Source organism: Girardinichthys multiradiatus, chromosome 23, assembly GCF_021462225.1.
Source record: "Girardinichthys multiradiatus isolate DD_20200921_A chromosome 23, DD_fGirMul_XY1, whole genome shotgun sequence".
In the NCBI taxonomy this organism is placed as follows: Eukaryota; Metazoa; Chordata; class Actinopteri; order Cyprinodontiformes; family Goodeidae; genus Girardinichthys; species Girardinichthys multiradiatus.
In genome coordinates this window covers 28778648-28794858 of record NC_061815.1, presented here as the reverse complement: position 1 = coordinate 28794858, position 16211 = coordinate 28778648, and the positions used below count along the sequence as shown (strand labels likewise).

General features: G+C 40.1%; 1 protein-coding gene and 1 long non-coding RNA gene across 4 annotated transcripts in view; one reads left to right on the top strand and one right to left on the bottom strand.

The window, feature by feature from the left end:
- The window catches only part of pcdh11 (protocadherin 11), a 208556-nt gene that overhangs the window by 142008 nt on the left and 50337 nt on the right, over window positions 1-16211 (top strand). The window lies entirely within an intron of this gene.
- On the bottom strand, window positions 12560-13816 carry LOC124860207. Its single transcript, XR_007036299.1, has 3 exons — window positions 13381-13816; window positions 13040-13306; window positions 12560-12681 (listed from the first exon to the last, which is right to left on the bottom strand). It is a non-coding gene; the product is annotated as an uncharacterized LOC124860207 (long non-coding RNA).

Here is a 16211-nt window from a genome sequence, read left to right as displayed (position 1 = left end):
CACAGAAATAACATTAAACAAGCTCTAATAGTTATTGTTTTCTACCAATTTTGTTTTATTTCTAAAGCAAGTGTTTTTTCATATAACAGTTCACCAAAGACCTCAACTTCCTGCTCAGATTTATTTGTGTAATCATTACTCTTCTCTTGTGAATGGTTCATTTTTTTTGTCTAAAGTGAAAAATGCACATATTTTACAAAACTCCACCAAATTCCATCTGTCCTACCTTCAGAGCATCTGCCATTGCTTACAGGGCCATTCACCTCACAAGTCACAGGGACTCGACAACATCTGTCCCAGCAGATAGAGAATCAGGATAGGGCCATCCATTCTGTTAACGCTTCACTGAACTCTGTGTTATGTTCACCATATTTTGCTTTTGGTTGCTGCACCATCCCGGAATATTGTTTTGCAGCAGCTCAGACTAACTTGGCTAGTTGAAATGTGTCCCTTTACAGCCATTCAGCAAGCAGATAATTTGATAAACCTCCAGATGTAATGGCTAAGCTGGATCCTGATAAATGTGGGTAGTTTAACAGGGGACTGGAATTATCCCTAATAATTTCTGAGGAGACGTTTCTGCTATTAGGATGATATGATATTGTCAAGAGAGAACATGTTTGATCTAAAGGTAATGTTTTTTGGCAGTTGGTACAGCAGTGTAGTTTTTTCCAGTCCTGGGAATTGATGAGCATATTGTCTGTTTCTTTTCTGAAATTGTGAAAATGCATGTGAATGCTGCATTTTAATTTATGCAGGCAATATTGTTTTTGATTTTCTTTTTGTAATTTCAGATGCAAAATCTATTTTTTTGATTAGAAAAAAATAAATCAGTTTAGGCTTACAAAATGTTCCTTAATACCACAATAGGTGTCCCAGCAGTGCTTGCTCTTGCACTTCTTTAAACCAATAATACTCTTTGCTGCACACATATTATTCATTATTCCTTTTTGTAATATTTTTGCACATTCAAATCAGAGCAAAGTCAGTGAAACTGACCATCCTGTGACCCAAAAGCTCACTCAGCTGGTGCTCACTCGTTTATGCTTTCTCTCAATCTTCTGAGGGTACACGCGTCAGCTATTCCTCATATGGTAAAATATGCAATCTGTGCCTGCCAGTCTATGAGCGAGTTTGGGGTTAATCCTCATGAATACGTGACTTTGTCTGCATGAATAAATAAAAACCTGCTCACTGGGTAATTGAGGTGCTGTGGCACTAACAAACGAGGACACAATTTGTAAATGGGATTTTTTTTTTCCTCCCCCCGATCTAAACCCAGGGTGATTTATATCACATGAAAGCGCTTACTAAAATCATATTGATTCACTGTACAAGGAAGATGTGACAATGAAATGTTGAATTCTCCCCTCAGGACTGTGAAAAAGATATATTATGTTTCTGTTTCTTTTTTCACTTCTGTCAATTTAGTAGAAGCTCAAGGGTAAAAATGCCACTGAATTTTGATGGCTAATTTTGTGGCAGGTGAAATAATTTTTTAATAACCCATGATTTAGAATCATATAAATCAGTATGAATGTTTGACAGCAGCTGAAACTCTGAAGATAGAGCACAGAGTGAAACAATAAAAACAGAAAGCTGTAGCAGAAATGTATATACCCAATGACTGAATCATGTCTGTTTTTTTCCCTCTGTGTCTAAATAAAAGCTTTTTTTCTGCAGATACAGATAAATGATTTTGTTTTCTTTATCTTTGAAACATAAAACTAAACAAAAAACAATTGAATGTTTTTAATATAACTGATGTATTAAATATTGTAATCAATTTTTATTTATGCTTTGCTTTTGTTCAAAAGATATATATTTAAGGACAATAATACCCTGGTTTTTTATTTTTTTTAATTGACTGCTGCTCTATAGAGTTTTATTTTCAGTTCTAGAAAGCATTAAACAGATTGCTACATGACACATACTGGAGGGCTTCTTCTTAAATTGTTGTCAATATTATTGAAATTTACCAGGGTTTTCGTGTAAAGCTGAAAAGTTTTGCCTTCCTTTTGTATGTCATGCATGCTTTTTAATACCTTTTGTGCCGGTTAGCCATCTTTGTCCTGATAACCTTTAGGACCTTTCATGTGCTCACCTGATCTAAGAGCCAGAACAGCCAGCCTACAAATGTCCAACCCATTTGTCAAACACGGTTATTGTGTGGAAGTTGGAAGCTACTAATGGGACAAGACTCTGAAGCATATGCTGAGCTTGAATCACCCCACCCTTAAATCATACAATTAAGAAGAAGAGAACATTGCAACCTGTTCACAAATGCCACTTATTTTATGGTGCTTCATATGTGAATGTGTGACATTTTTGTCTTTAACAGAGATGGATGTGCACATAACATATCAAGGCACTAGCTCATCGAATAAGACCATTTCTATTGATCATATTTATGTAGTTTGTTCAAATTTGACATCAAATGAATGGATACAGCCCAGAGTGCTGCAGGTTGCTTAATTGTTTCTTGTTTGATGCAAGCTGACTAAGCAATTCTTTTTTATTATTATATTTGTTTTAGTATTATTTTTGCATTTGGGGCAATAGCTTACACTGACCTCAAGTGTATGATTCATGTTATATTCTCAATTTAGTGTTCACTTAGTGTACATAAAAACATTTAAACTGGATAATGATATGGTTTATATGGCTCTTTGCCCAGAGTAATTTTGGCAGGGGGCAGCACAAATGCTCTGAAAAAGAAGTTCAAATGTATCTGTCATATCCAATGTTGGGAAGGAAGGTATAGCTGAGCCCTAAATTATTCATGTTTCTGGCAGATTTAGACTTACAAGTGTGAATTAAATGATTAAAGATTAAAATATAACTGTTAAAAAGTATTAAGAGATTAAAGGATAATTTTTAAATGTTCATGTAATAATTTTTCCTAGGACAAAAACTCTGCTCCTCGATTTCAGATATGACTCTCTGTCAACACATCTGAATCATGTAATTTGATCATTGCCTGCATTGGGGGGTAATTCAGGTATATTGGACTTGGGACACATCAGAAAGTTGCAGGACACCAGCACTTCAGGAATGGAGTTTGACACCCCTAGCCTATGGACATGAAGTATTGGTTTGGAATCCTAACCTACAGCAATGCAGAGTTAAAGGTGAACTAGATGTTGTGGATTTAATGAGAAAATGTTTATTTCAGTTGTTAGAGACTGGAGACTTGACTCGGGGCAAAACATTTGAGACCTGACTTGGGTTTGCCCCTCAAAGACATGAGACTTGACTTGGACCTGGACAAGTGGCTTGCAAACATCTTGTGAGGGAGCTAAAGATTAGGGTGACGACAAGGAGGCCTTCCAACTTCAGAGTCTTGGAGCTCATCAGCAAGGACATATCTTCAAAATAACAGTGAAAGCATGCAAAAAGCTGATCAGCAATTATAGGGAGGGTTTGATTACTGTAATGCCAAAAAAGATTTTTCCTTTGATTATTGAGAATGATATAATTTATTCTTGACATGCCATTTAAATAGTAAATAAGAACAGATTTTTTTTATTATCAGCCCTGCTTTTGAATTATTTTCATTATATTTTGAGAAATGAAGTCCCATTTCCTATCGAAAACAAACCTGTTGGCTGAATAAAAATATGTAATCTAAATCTGTAACTGGTTTGAAGAATTTTGGGCTAGACAGTATACAGTATATTTCACAATCAAGCACAGGAGAAGCCCACATAGGTTGGTTCATGACAAAAACCATTACTAAGGATTACAGTCCCCAAGCTAGAAGATGTTCATCTGACACTGTGCAGCTAACAGTCCCTGCACTGTATCAACTTGATCCTTTTTTAATTTAAGATGCATATAAAAGGACACCCTTTGAATACTGTAACTTAAAATAAATCTTAAATGCAGTTAAACAAAAATATTTGACAGAATATTATTTTCTGTTTAGGGTTATATTGACAGATGTGCTTTCATACATCATTAGTTAAGCATAAAATGCTTAAACAGTTTAGAATGGTCATGAGAAATGCCAAGTATGTTTTCTCAGGAGGGTTGTGATTGTTCAGGGGTAATAGTCTTCATTTTTTGCTCACCAGAGTTGAGACAAAGATATATCAAAATGTGAAAATTACAATTCATTTAGGTAATTCAAAGGTTATCATTACACTTCATCTAGATATGTTTTTTTGCTGCTGTTTTTTTCATATATCTGGTAATTGTTGTGATGTCCAATCAGCACTGCCTCTGACAGAAACAATTACCCCCTTTAACACCAGAAGGTTGGTGATGTATCATCGCCTGCATCTCAAGAGACAAAAAGGTGTAATGGCAGACAATTTGGCTAACATTTACTGCAGCAGCAAAAATCACATGACTATTGCAATACTTATCTCACAAGATATGATGATGAAGAATCCCTTGGGAATGAGATAATCAAAGTCAGTCAGGATTCCTACAGCTTTTAGCCCGTCATTTACCACAGTACTCTTTTCTGTTGTTCGATATCCCACCAAAACAAGCCTGGAGATGTGCATTGATTTCAAGGGGTGGGGTCCTCTTTACCGTCCCTGCCCCTCACAGCTTTTGCTTGACCCACTTATTTTCTCATCTTTCCTTGTTTTCTCATGAGACTTATGCTTTGCACACTGCTTTTTCCATTACAGAGTGAGTGGATGCAGGGCAAGTATGATTGTATTGCATAGTCTGTATCTCCCTCATCCTCTCTCTTTTATTCTCTGTAAAACTCACACCAACATTCTCCCTACCTAAATGGGTTAGGTGATACCAGCTCAGTTAGCCAACAAATGAATCCCCAGACAAATTGACATATATGCCACAAGAGGGGCTGTCTTTAAAAGAGTTGTTAAAAACGGCATTTGCTATAAAGATCTCAGCCATGATTGGTATTGAGAAAGCACTGTGTTTAAACTGAACCCATTCAAGAAAAACAATAAGGCTGACCATATGGCTCTGGACAGCACGTTTTCTTTCCTGCTTACTGTTTTGGGAGCTCTTTCTGTCCAAGCTGAGCGAAATTCACAATTTTACTGCATTAGATCACATTCTAAAATCCACATTACAACCCTCCAGGTAGCAGTGAAGCTTGTATTACTGGAGGTTTGATCTTTTAAACTTAAAGAGATGCAAGCTGGGTAAACAAAGCAGCCTGATGGAATGTGATGTTATACTTTCATGTCTATTCATAGCAAGTTATACAAAGTCACAGAAAATAATTTTAAAACACTGGTTTTCAAAGTGTGGGGCACGCTCCCAAGAGAGGGACCAGTGGTATTGAAGGGAGGGGGAACTTAATCCTTCTACTATTTTTTGTTTGTTTTTGTACTTGTGAAACCCTTGTGAATGGAATTCTACATAACAAGCAAAGTCAGTTTGCCATGGACAACAGACATTGCGCAGCAGGCTGACCATTGTTTACATTTTTGACCACTTTGAGAGTGACAGTAAGTCCACTCCTTCCAGGACCTGCTGACTCATGACTTAGATACAAACGATAAGAGGCAGTATCTCATAAATGAAACAAAAGCTGTTTTCATCAGAAGGTTGTGTCACCAGAAAGTTTCCATCAGATATTATGGCAAAGATGACCATTCGTGGCTCTTACTGCCATTTAAGATAGAGATGCCCAGTGGCTAATAAACGACCTAAACTTTCATGACAAGTCCTAGTACTTCCTACATTACAGTATGTGCAAGTTGTGATGCTTCATTGAGAAACAAGGACAGAATTGTCCTTGGAGTATTTGACAGCTGTGAGGCTGCATGTTAGTGCAGTTGTTTTCACTGTAGCCTTGCAGCAAGAAGGTCCTTGGTTTGAATTCCTGCTGAGGCTTCTCTGCATCAATTTAGCATGTTCTCCCATGAGGTTCCTCAAAAGGTGCTCCCACCCTACTCATACATTTCAGAAATGTGAAAGCTAGGTTAACAAGTTCCTCTAAATTGTCTTTAGGTGTGCGTGTGTGTTGGCATGGTTGTTTCCTCTGCTAAGAAATAGGCAACAGCTCCATATGACCCTTGTTTTTTTTATTTTAAAAAGTTGAACAAGAACTTAAAAAGTATACTACCAACAGTGAATGTGGATGAATTTAAACTAGAGTTGTAGAAAGTAGTAATAGTTTCCTCAGTATTTCAAGTGTTGCTGGAGTCTCCACCTTGCCAAAGTGAATTCTGTCTTGTGAAGCACTATTAGTGACATCCACTGTTGCAATAAGTGTAAGCTGTTACTATAAGCCCATTATATACAGGTAGGTTCTTTTAGCTGCACAGCCTTTACCTATGTTTGAAACTTTTATTTTGAAGAAAGAAAGACGTAGTTGTCGAGTTGCCCTGTCTTGTTGACTGACTAGGATGTTTTAAAGGCCTGACTGACTCATTTACATAAGCATTGTTAATCCCTTCACCACCTTTAAGTTGCTTATCTATTTTTGGTAGTCACTGGAAAAGCAAACTGTAAATACAAGAAATATTTTAACTATAGTTAACTGCTAAATGTCAACAATGCTGAATTTAGTCATAACCATCTCAACCCCTATTTTTAATCTGTCTGATTAAACCTGAGTTGTAAATATTCTACGCTGAATAAAGATTCTTTAGCACACTATTTGAGCTTCATGAGCCCATTTTGTATAAACACAAAAGGTAGGCGCTTTGGCATTAGCTCCATCTTATATTTTGACAAACATTTAATATACAGACTAGTCAAATCTGAACTGAATAGTCTACACTGATAAAACATTATGTCATTTTAAAAATCTTTATTCTAATTGTAAAAACAACAAAGGGGATTCTTAATTTTCTCAAAAACATCCCCCTTGATGTAATTCAAACAGAAGGAACACAGGCGGCAGCTGGTTTGCAGTTTGTAACCTTAATAAGCATTTTAATTTTTAGAATATATTCTAACCTTGTAACCTAGACCCACAGCTTTGCTGTCTTACATATGTTGGCCACCTGCAAGGATTTGGTATGCCAGGATGAGAAACCAAAAGGCAGCTTCCTCCATGTCAAGATAATTTCTTTGAATACTGTCAAGTTTGTGCAGTTCCTGAAAGAAACATAATAAAGTCAGAACAATGAGAACAACTATTGATTAAACTGTGTGAAACATTGTGAAAATATTACGTGAAAATACAAATTTTCTCTTTTTCTTTTCTGCTGATTGCTCACCCAGAAAGGATGAAGCCTCTGAAGGGATGCAGGAGGAGGAGCATGGAGTTTAAGGCTGGAGTTTAGGTTGCTTTGGAACGCTGTTTAATATTTCCTAATAGGGTTGAAAGTAGGCTTGAGGCAAGTCAGTGGAGATTCTGTCTTCCTCCCTTGGATTATCATTTTTAAGCAGCTTCCTTGGGAGCATCCAGAATGAAAGTTTCAACAAGGGATAGAGGGAAGAAAGACTGTACCAGTTTAGTTATTTCACCAATTCACCTCATCTCATAAAATTGGCAAATTGTGCTCCTTCTTCAAGCGAAAAGAGGCTGTTCATTTCTAAATCCAAAAGCTTGAAGAGGTTCACTTTGATCAACTAGCAACTGCTTGATCTCATTCAGTATATCCATTGTTTGAATATTGTTCACTTTTTGTCATGTTTCAATAACAAGCTTCAAACTTTTGCTGGGATTTTATGTGATAAACCAACACAATGTATAGTTTAATTATGAAGTGGAAAAAAAAATATGGTTCTCAATTTTTTTGCAAATGAAATTATGAAAAGTGTTGTATTCATAGATACCTTGCAAAAGCTCTTCATTGCTTAATTTACAACCATAAGTCCTTATTTTTTCTAAAGACTGAAATTTTTCTGTGTTTTTACTGTTTTGATCAAGTTGAGCTTTCTAAATGATCAAAAATTATCTTTATCAAAACCTTCAAGTTGTATAATTGAGCAAATCCCAACAAATTTTCTTAAGGAAGTGTTCCCTTTGATTACTGTAATGATTTTGGAAATGTTTAATATAACCTTAGTAAAGCGATATACAGTACAGATCAAAAGTTTGGACACACCTTCTCATTCAAAGAGTTGTCTTTATTTTCATGACTATGAATGTTGTAGCTTCACACTGAAGGCATCAAAACTATGAATTAACACATGTGGAATTATATACTAAACAAAAAAGTGTGAAACAACTGAAAATATGTCTGATATTCTAGGTTCTTCAAAGTAGCCACCTTTTGCTTTGATTTCTGCTCCACACACTCTTGGCATTGTGTTGATGAGCTTCAAGAGGTAGTCACCTGAAATGGTTTTCACTTCACAGGTGTGCCCTGTCAGGTTTAATAAGTCGGATTTCAAGCCTTATAAGTGGGGTTGGGACCATCAGTTGTGTTGTGCAGGAGGTGGATACAGTACACAGCTGATAGTCCTACTGAATAGACTGTTAGAATTTGTATTATGGCAAGAAAAAGGCAGCTAAGTAAAGAAAAACGAGTGGCCGTCATTACTTTAAGAAATGAAGGTCAGTCAGTTCGAACAATTGGGAAAACGTTGAAAGTGTCCCCAAGTGCAGTCACAAAAAACCATCAAATGCTACAGAGAAACTGGCTCACATGAGGACCGCCCCAGGAAAGGAAGACCAAGAGTCACCTCTGCTGTGGACGATAAGTTCATCCGAGTCACCAGCCTCAGAAATCGCATGTTAACAGCAGCTCAGATTAGAGAACAGGTCAATGCCACACAGAGTTCTAGCAGCAGACACATCTCTGGAACTGTTAAGAGGAGACTGTGTGAATCAGGCCTTCATGGTAAAATAGCTGCTAGGAAACCACTGCTGAGGACAGGCAACAAGCAGAAGAGACTTGTTTAGGCTAAAGAACACAAGGAATGGACATTAGACCAGTGGAAATCTGACCAGGCTGTGTAAGGGCTATTTGACCAAGAAGGAGAGTGATGGGGTGCTGCGCCAGATGACCTGGCCTCCACAGTCACCAGACCTGAATCCAATCGAGATGGCTTGGGGTGAGCTGGACCGCAGAGTGAAGGCAAAATGGCCAACAAGTGCTAAGCATCTCTGGGAACTCCTTCAAGACTGTTGGAAAACCATTTCAGGTGACTACCTCTTGAAGCTCATCAACAGAATGCCAAGAGTGTGTGGAGCAGTAATCAAAGCAAAATGTGGCTACTTTGAAGAACCTGGAATATAAGACATATTTTCAGTTGTTTCACACTTTTTTGTTCAGTATATAATTCCACACCAGTCCAAAGATTCTGTAGCGATCATGCATCTGAGTATGGACTCCATCTGTTGGTTCATGCGTTCAGTCTGACCATTAGATTGGGGGTGGTAACCAGACGTCAGAGTGGCTTTGGCTCCAAGAGCCAAACAAAACTGTTTCCAAACGCAAGATATGAATTGGGGACCACGATCTGACAGAATGTATTGAGGTATGCCATGGAGGCGAAAAACATGCTGAACTAACAGCTGGGCTGTTTGGAAGGCAGATGGAAGTTTCTTTAATGGAACAAGGTGGCAGGACTTAGAAAAACGGTCTACTATCGTGAGAATGAGCGTATTTGGCTTTGATATGGGTAACCCAGTTATAAAATCTAAAGCAATGTGAGACCAAGGGCGTTAGGGAGCGCTGAGAGGCTGGAGTAACCCATAAGAAGGCTGGTTGCTCGATTTTTGCCTGGCACAGATTGAGCAAGCCTGCACATACTCTTTAACATCCCTGTGAAGGGATGGCCACCAAAATCGCCTGGAGATGAGTGAGATGGTTCTGCTAACCCCTGGGTGACCTGAGAATTTCGCTATATGAAACCAACGGATTAACCTAAACCTAACAGATGTGGGAACATAAATCCTGTTGGTAGAGCCTGTGCCTGGGTCTGGTTTGTTATGTTGGGCTTGGTTTACCAGGTCCTCCACCTCCCAAACTATGGCTCCAAAAGTCCAGTGGGATGGTACGATGGGTTCTGCCTCTTTCTCGGTGGTGTCTGGTGAGTAAAGCCGGGAAAGAGCGTCTGGTTTGAGGTTCTTGGAGCCAGGCCTGTAAGAGATGGTGAGATCAAAAGGAGAGTAAAACAGTGACCAACGTGATTGGCGTGAGTTAAGTCTTTTGGCTGATTGCAAGTAAGCCAGATTCTTATGATCGGTCCATACTAAGATGGGGTATTTTGCACCCTCTAGCCAATGTCTCCATTCCTCGAGAGTTAACTTGATTGCAAGTATCTCTCTATCTCCCACATCGTAATTCTGCTCAGTGTTTGTTAGGTGACGAGAAAAGAAGGCACATGGGTGGAGTTTTCCATCAGAGGAAGAGTGCTGAGAAAGTACGGCTCCAACCCCTGTATCTGAGGCGTCAACTTCCAAAATAAACTGTCTGGAGGAGTCGGGGTGAACCAATATGGGAGCCTGAGAATCCTCTTTTAAAGTCCGAAAAGCCTTATCTGCCTCTGGTGTCCAGGTCAATACTACTTTAGTGGAGGTCAATGCGGTGAAAGGGGCAGCTATTAAGCTGAAGTTCTTAATGAACCTTCTATAAAAGTTCGCAAATCCAAGAAACCGTTGTAACTATTTGCAGGAGTCCAGGACAGGCCACTCCAGAACAGTCTCAATCTTCTCTGGGTCCAAGCGAACCTGTCCACCCTCCAGGATGTAGCCTAAAAATGTGACTGATGTCTTATGAAACTCACACTTTTCAGCTATAACAAACAGTCTATTTTCCAAAAGTCTCTGGAGGACTAAACGGACGTGACGAGTGTGTTCTTTAATGTCCTTAGAATAAATCAGGATATCAGGGTAGACGAAAACAAAAACATTCAAAAAGTCTCTAAGGATATCATTAATTAGTGACGGAAACACTGCTGGTGCGTTACACAGTCCGAAAGGCATAACCAAGTATTCAAAATTGCCCAACGGGGTCTTGAAAGCGGTCTTCCATTTGTCCCCCTGGCGGATCCTAACTAAGTGGTAGGCATTACGGAGATCTAACTTAGAAAAGATGGTTGAGCCTTGAACTGGTTCAAAGGCTTAGGAAAGGAGTGGGAGAGGGTACTTATTTTTACAGTAATTTGGTTTAATTTAATTTGATTTTCCTCTATAGTCGATACAAGGGCGGAGTGAGCCATCCTTCTTTCTTACGAAGAAAAAACCTGCTCCGAGTGGAGAAGAGGAGGGGCGAATTAACCCAGTTACCAGTGACTCATTAATATAATCGACCATAACCTTTCCCTCAGGTCCTGAGATATTATAAAGCCTACTGGAAGGCAGGGGGGCTCCGGGAAGCAAATCTATGGCACAGTCATAAGGTCTATGCGAAGGCAATGATAAAGCCTTAGATTTGCTAAACACTAACCTCAGATCATGGTACTCAGGAGGGATGTTTGAAAGATCGGAAATCTCATTTACTGCAGGAGCTGAATCAGAGGGGAGTGAGTCGACTGCTTACTGTAGGCAAGAGGAATGACAGTTAGTGGACCAGGATTCAATTCGGTTTTCTGTCCAGTTAATGTGAAGATTGTATTTTTTGAGCCAAGGAAAACCTAAAACAACGTAATTTAAGGCAATGGGAAACACAAAAAAAGAAATCTCCTCCCTATGATTTCCAGAAAGGATTAATATCAAAGGCTTGGTACGATGAGTGATTCGTGGTAAATTTTGTCCGTCTAATGAGGACACCAACTGGGGTGCAGGAAGTGGCTCAGTCTTGATCTGTGCTTCATTAACTAACCTCTGATCAATAAGGTTCTGATCACTACCAGAGTCAATAAGGGCAGAAAGGTTCTGAAAAGGCCGGTGTGAAATTATTGTGGCAGGTAAACATAGTCTAGGGGTAAGTGCACTGTCCGTCAGTCTCCCCTTACTTACTGACGGACCTGGCCTTTTGGTCTCGTGGGACAAATAGAGCAGTCAGCCAGGAGATGCTCAGATGAGCCACAGTAGAAACACTAATTAGTCTGGCGGCGACTCAATCTTTCCTCTGGGGAAAGCCGAGTTTGCCCAATCTGCATGGGTTCTATTTCTGTATTATGTGAAACTGAGGTAGGGCAAAACGTTTCAGTGATTTGGCTAGGAGGACGGATCCTAACTGTGCTCTGTTCAAATCGGGATCTTTTTCTCTCTCTCATTCGGTTATCGAGTCTGACGGCTAAATAGATTAGCCCATTCAAAGTCTTGGGCTCATCGATTAATGCTAACTCATCCTTTAATGGATCGTTTAAAGACTGGAAGAAGGCTGCTCTGAGTGCGCAGTCATTCCACACAGAGGCTGCTGCGAGGGTGCGAAAATCAATGGAGAACTCTGCCATTGACTGGTCTCTCTGTTTAATAGACCATAATCTTCATGCAGTGGCAGTTAAATCAATCTCACAGGAAAAGACCTGTCGAAACTCCTCCTCAAAGTCAGAGAATGTACAAGCAAAATCTAAACAGTTAGAAAAGCGCGCCTCCGGCCATCTCAGGGCTTTACCGGTGAGTAACCCCAGAACATAGGAAATTTTCACTGAGTCAAATGGAAAAGACTGTGGGGAGCAATTAAAGACAAGAGTACATTGGAGGAGGAAACCTTTACAATCACCTTTCACCATGGAGAATTTTTCAGGATTTGGGGAAGTGACGTCACGTGAGTGCGGAAGTTGCAAAGAGACCGGAGAGGCCGTAACGCCCTCTAAGGCCGGGGCAGTGAAGTTGCTCAGGGTGTGCTGAAACAAGGAGGTTAGTTGTTCGATCTGCTGGTTAGTTTGTTTTTGCTGTTCAAAAAGAGAACAGAGGGAAGAGTCATGAGTTGTGATTTAATGATGTTGTTCTGATAGAGTTCTCCTGAATGCTTCTGCTGGGTCGGGATAGCCAGAGTGTTCTGTCATAATGTTTCGAACAGATTTGACCCACATGCAGAAAGCAATTCAGGAGACAGAGTTTAACGGTAAGGAGTTTATTTACAGTATGTTGAAATGTGCAGGAAACTGGAACTGGGATACCAACTGTTAAATAAACAGAACGGTAAGCAAGGGGAAACTCTGGACCTATATTCTTAAATGATAATTCTGTCTTACTCATTTGAAGGAGAGATCCGCCAGAGAGGCGTGGAGAGACAATGAAGTTGTTTACCCGTGGGACTGGAGACTGTGAATACTGGTGTGCCAGGATGATAGATGGTCCAAGAGTTTCTGTAGTTGGTGCAATGGAAGGAGGATGGTGGACAGGGTTCGCAGAAGGACATCCACGGAACGAAGGAATCAGGAGACTGCCAGCTGGTTTGATCCAATGAGGTAACAGGAGGCTTGAGTCATGGTTCATGGAGCTGGATAGTTTCTTTCCAGAAGACGGTAATCCAGGCAGGGTTCGATGCGGAAGGCAAAGTCAGGTTCAGGTAACCTGCAAGGCAACAAATCCAAAATTACAAAGAGCAAAGCAAGGTCAAGGCAAAGGTAATGTGGCTTGAGCTGTACCACAAAGGGCACCACTCTGGCAGTGAGTTGCTGGCAGCCTCCTCCTTAAATACTCCTCAGCAGATCATCAAGAAGATAGAGAACACCTGTCACCTCTCCTCCGGTTCCAACGCAATCTAGAGGCTAAGAACAGTAACAGCACCAAACAGACAGACATGGCACAGATCCTGACAGTTTTTTAGTGTTTAACCCTATTTCCTAGACAAAGCTTTTGACTGAGCTTTTACTGCGACTAACTACATGTGCCCTCTTTCATTCTATAGACTTGAAAACTGGCTCACAGAGTGTCTGTGATTAGTGCTTCTGTCTTTTTCGATTTGTGTGTATGCTCTGTCTCAAACCCACAGTCATTCATTGCAGATGACCGCTCACACTGAGTTGGGTTCTACTCAAGTCTTTTTCCTGTTAAAGGGGAGTATTCCTTTCCACTGTCGCTACATGCATGCTCAGTATGAGGGATTGCTGCAAAGACAACAACACAACGCAAGCGGCTGTCCACTGCCAGGAGGAGCGAATGCTGTAAGTCAGTGATTCAATGCAATCTGCTAGGTTTCCTTAGGTAGAAAACGTTTTTAATAATAAACTAAATTTGACTGCATTGCTTGTTAACTAGAGTCAATTCACTACACATCTCAAGTGCCTTGATGACATATGTTGTGAATTGGCGCTATACAGATAAAGTGAACTGAACTGAAACTGAATTGAATTTGGTTTCAGGCGTCTTTAAAAAATAGCTGAGGCTTTGCCAGATAGCTGGAACAAATAGTGTCTGTGAATATAAACTTTCAAGTTTAGCCAAAAATGTCCCCAAATTAGATTTTAGTGTAGTCCATTCAGCATGGAAATGCTTGCATTTAAGCCATCTTATTTTAGTGCTGCCTATTTGTTTAGAGTCATTGTCCTGCTGCAAAGTGACCATCCAAGCAGGTTTTTTATAGCTTCGAACAGGTTTTCTTTAAGGAATGTGTTGTATTTATCTCTATGCATCCTCACATCAAAACTCACCAGCTTCCCTGTCCTGGTGAAGAAAAGCATCCCCACAGCATGATGGCACCACAATGTTTCTAGGTGGGTATGGTTCAGTAACCTAACCCTGCTTTAAACTTCCCAACTACTACAGTGGCTTGTAAAAGTGTTCCTACCCCTTGAACTTTTCCACATATTGTCACATTACAACCACAAACATAAATATATTTTATTGGAATTTTCTGTGAAAGACCAACACAAAGTGGTATACAATTGTGAAGTGGAAAGAAAATTATACATGATTTTTTTTTTTTTTCACATAAAAAAACTGAAAAGGGCATTGTGCAAAAGTATTCAGTCCTCCCTGAGTCAATACTGTGTGGGAGCACATGTTGCTGTAATAACAGCTGCAAATCTTTTAGGGTATGTCTCTACCAGCTATGCCCATCTAGTGACTGAAATGTTTGCCCATTCTTCAAAACAGCTCAAGCTCAGTCAGATTAGATGGAGATCGTTTGTGAACAGCAGTTTTCAGATCTTGCCGCAGATTTTCGATTGGTTTTAGGTCTGGACTTTGACTGGGCCATTCTTACATATTAATATGTTTTGTTTTAAACCATTCCATTGTAGGCCTGACTTTATGTTTGCGGTCATTGTCCTGCTGGAAGGTGAACCTCCCCCCCAGTCTCAAGTCTTTTGCAGATTCCAACAAGTTTGCCCTGTATTTGGCTCCATCCATCTTCCCATCAACTCTGACCACCTTCCCTGTTCCTGCTGAAGAGAAGCACCCCCAGAGTATGATGCTGCCACCACCACTGGGGCTGGTGTGTTCAGAATGATGTGCAGTGTTAGTTCTCTGCCACGCATAGCGTTTTGCATTTTGACCAAAAAGTTCAGTTTTGTTCTCGTCTGACCAAACCACCTTCTTCCACATGTTTGCTGTGTCTCAACGGGCTATCTGGAGAGGGGAATTGTCCGAGCTTCTGCTGGCAACAACTTAATGCTCACCCTCTACCGATGATCCACATAGCCCTGTCTTTTAGTGTTTAACCCTTTCTCTCTCCTAGACATGGAAATTGACTGAGCTTTTACCGTAACTTATTATATGTGCTCTCTTTCAGACTCTAACCTTGAAAACTGGCTCAGAGTTTATCTGTTCTTTCTTTCTAGGTGAAACGACTAAAGGAGCTACATCCAATAACATTTACTTTTCCTTCCCATAGAAAGTACTTCTGGATCAGTGCTTCTGTGTTCTTTTTGTGTCTCTGCTCTGTTCTCTCAAACCCCCAGTCGGTCGTGGCAGATGGCCGCTCACACTGAGCCTGGTTCTGCTGGAGGTTTCTTCCTGTTAAAAGGGAGTTTTTCCTCTCCGCTGTCGCTACATGCATGCTCAGTATGAGGGATTGCTGCAAAGTCAACGCCAGTGACTGTCCACTGTCTCTACATGCTCATCCGGGAGGAGGGAATGCTGCAAGTCACTGACTGGATGCAATCTGCTGGGTTTCCTTAGACAGAAAAACTTTTTATCCAATTTGAATAAAAAGCTAACTCTGACTGCACTGTTCAATTGTTAGGATTAATTGGAATGTATGTACCTGACTGTTGTGAAGTGCCTTGAGACAACATGTGTTGTGAATTGGCGCTATATACATAAAACTGAATTGAATTGAATTGAATTATGGCAAACTGCAAACGGAACTTCTTATGGTTTTCTTTTAACAATTGTTTCTTCTTGCCACTCTTCCATAAAGACCATATTTGTGACGTGCACAACTAATAGTTGTCCTGTGGACAGATTCTCCCACCTGAGCTGTGGATCTCTGCAGTTCGTCCAGAGTCACCATGTGCCTCTTGGCTGGATCTCT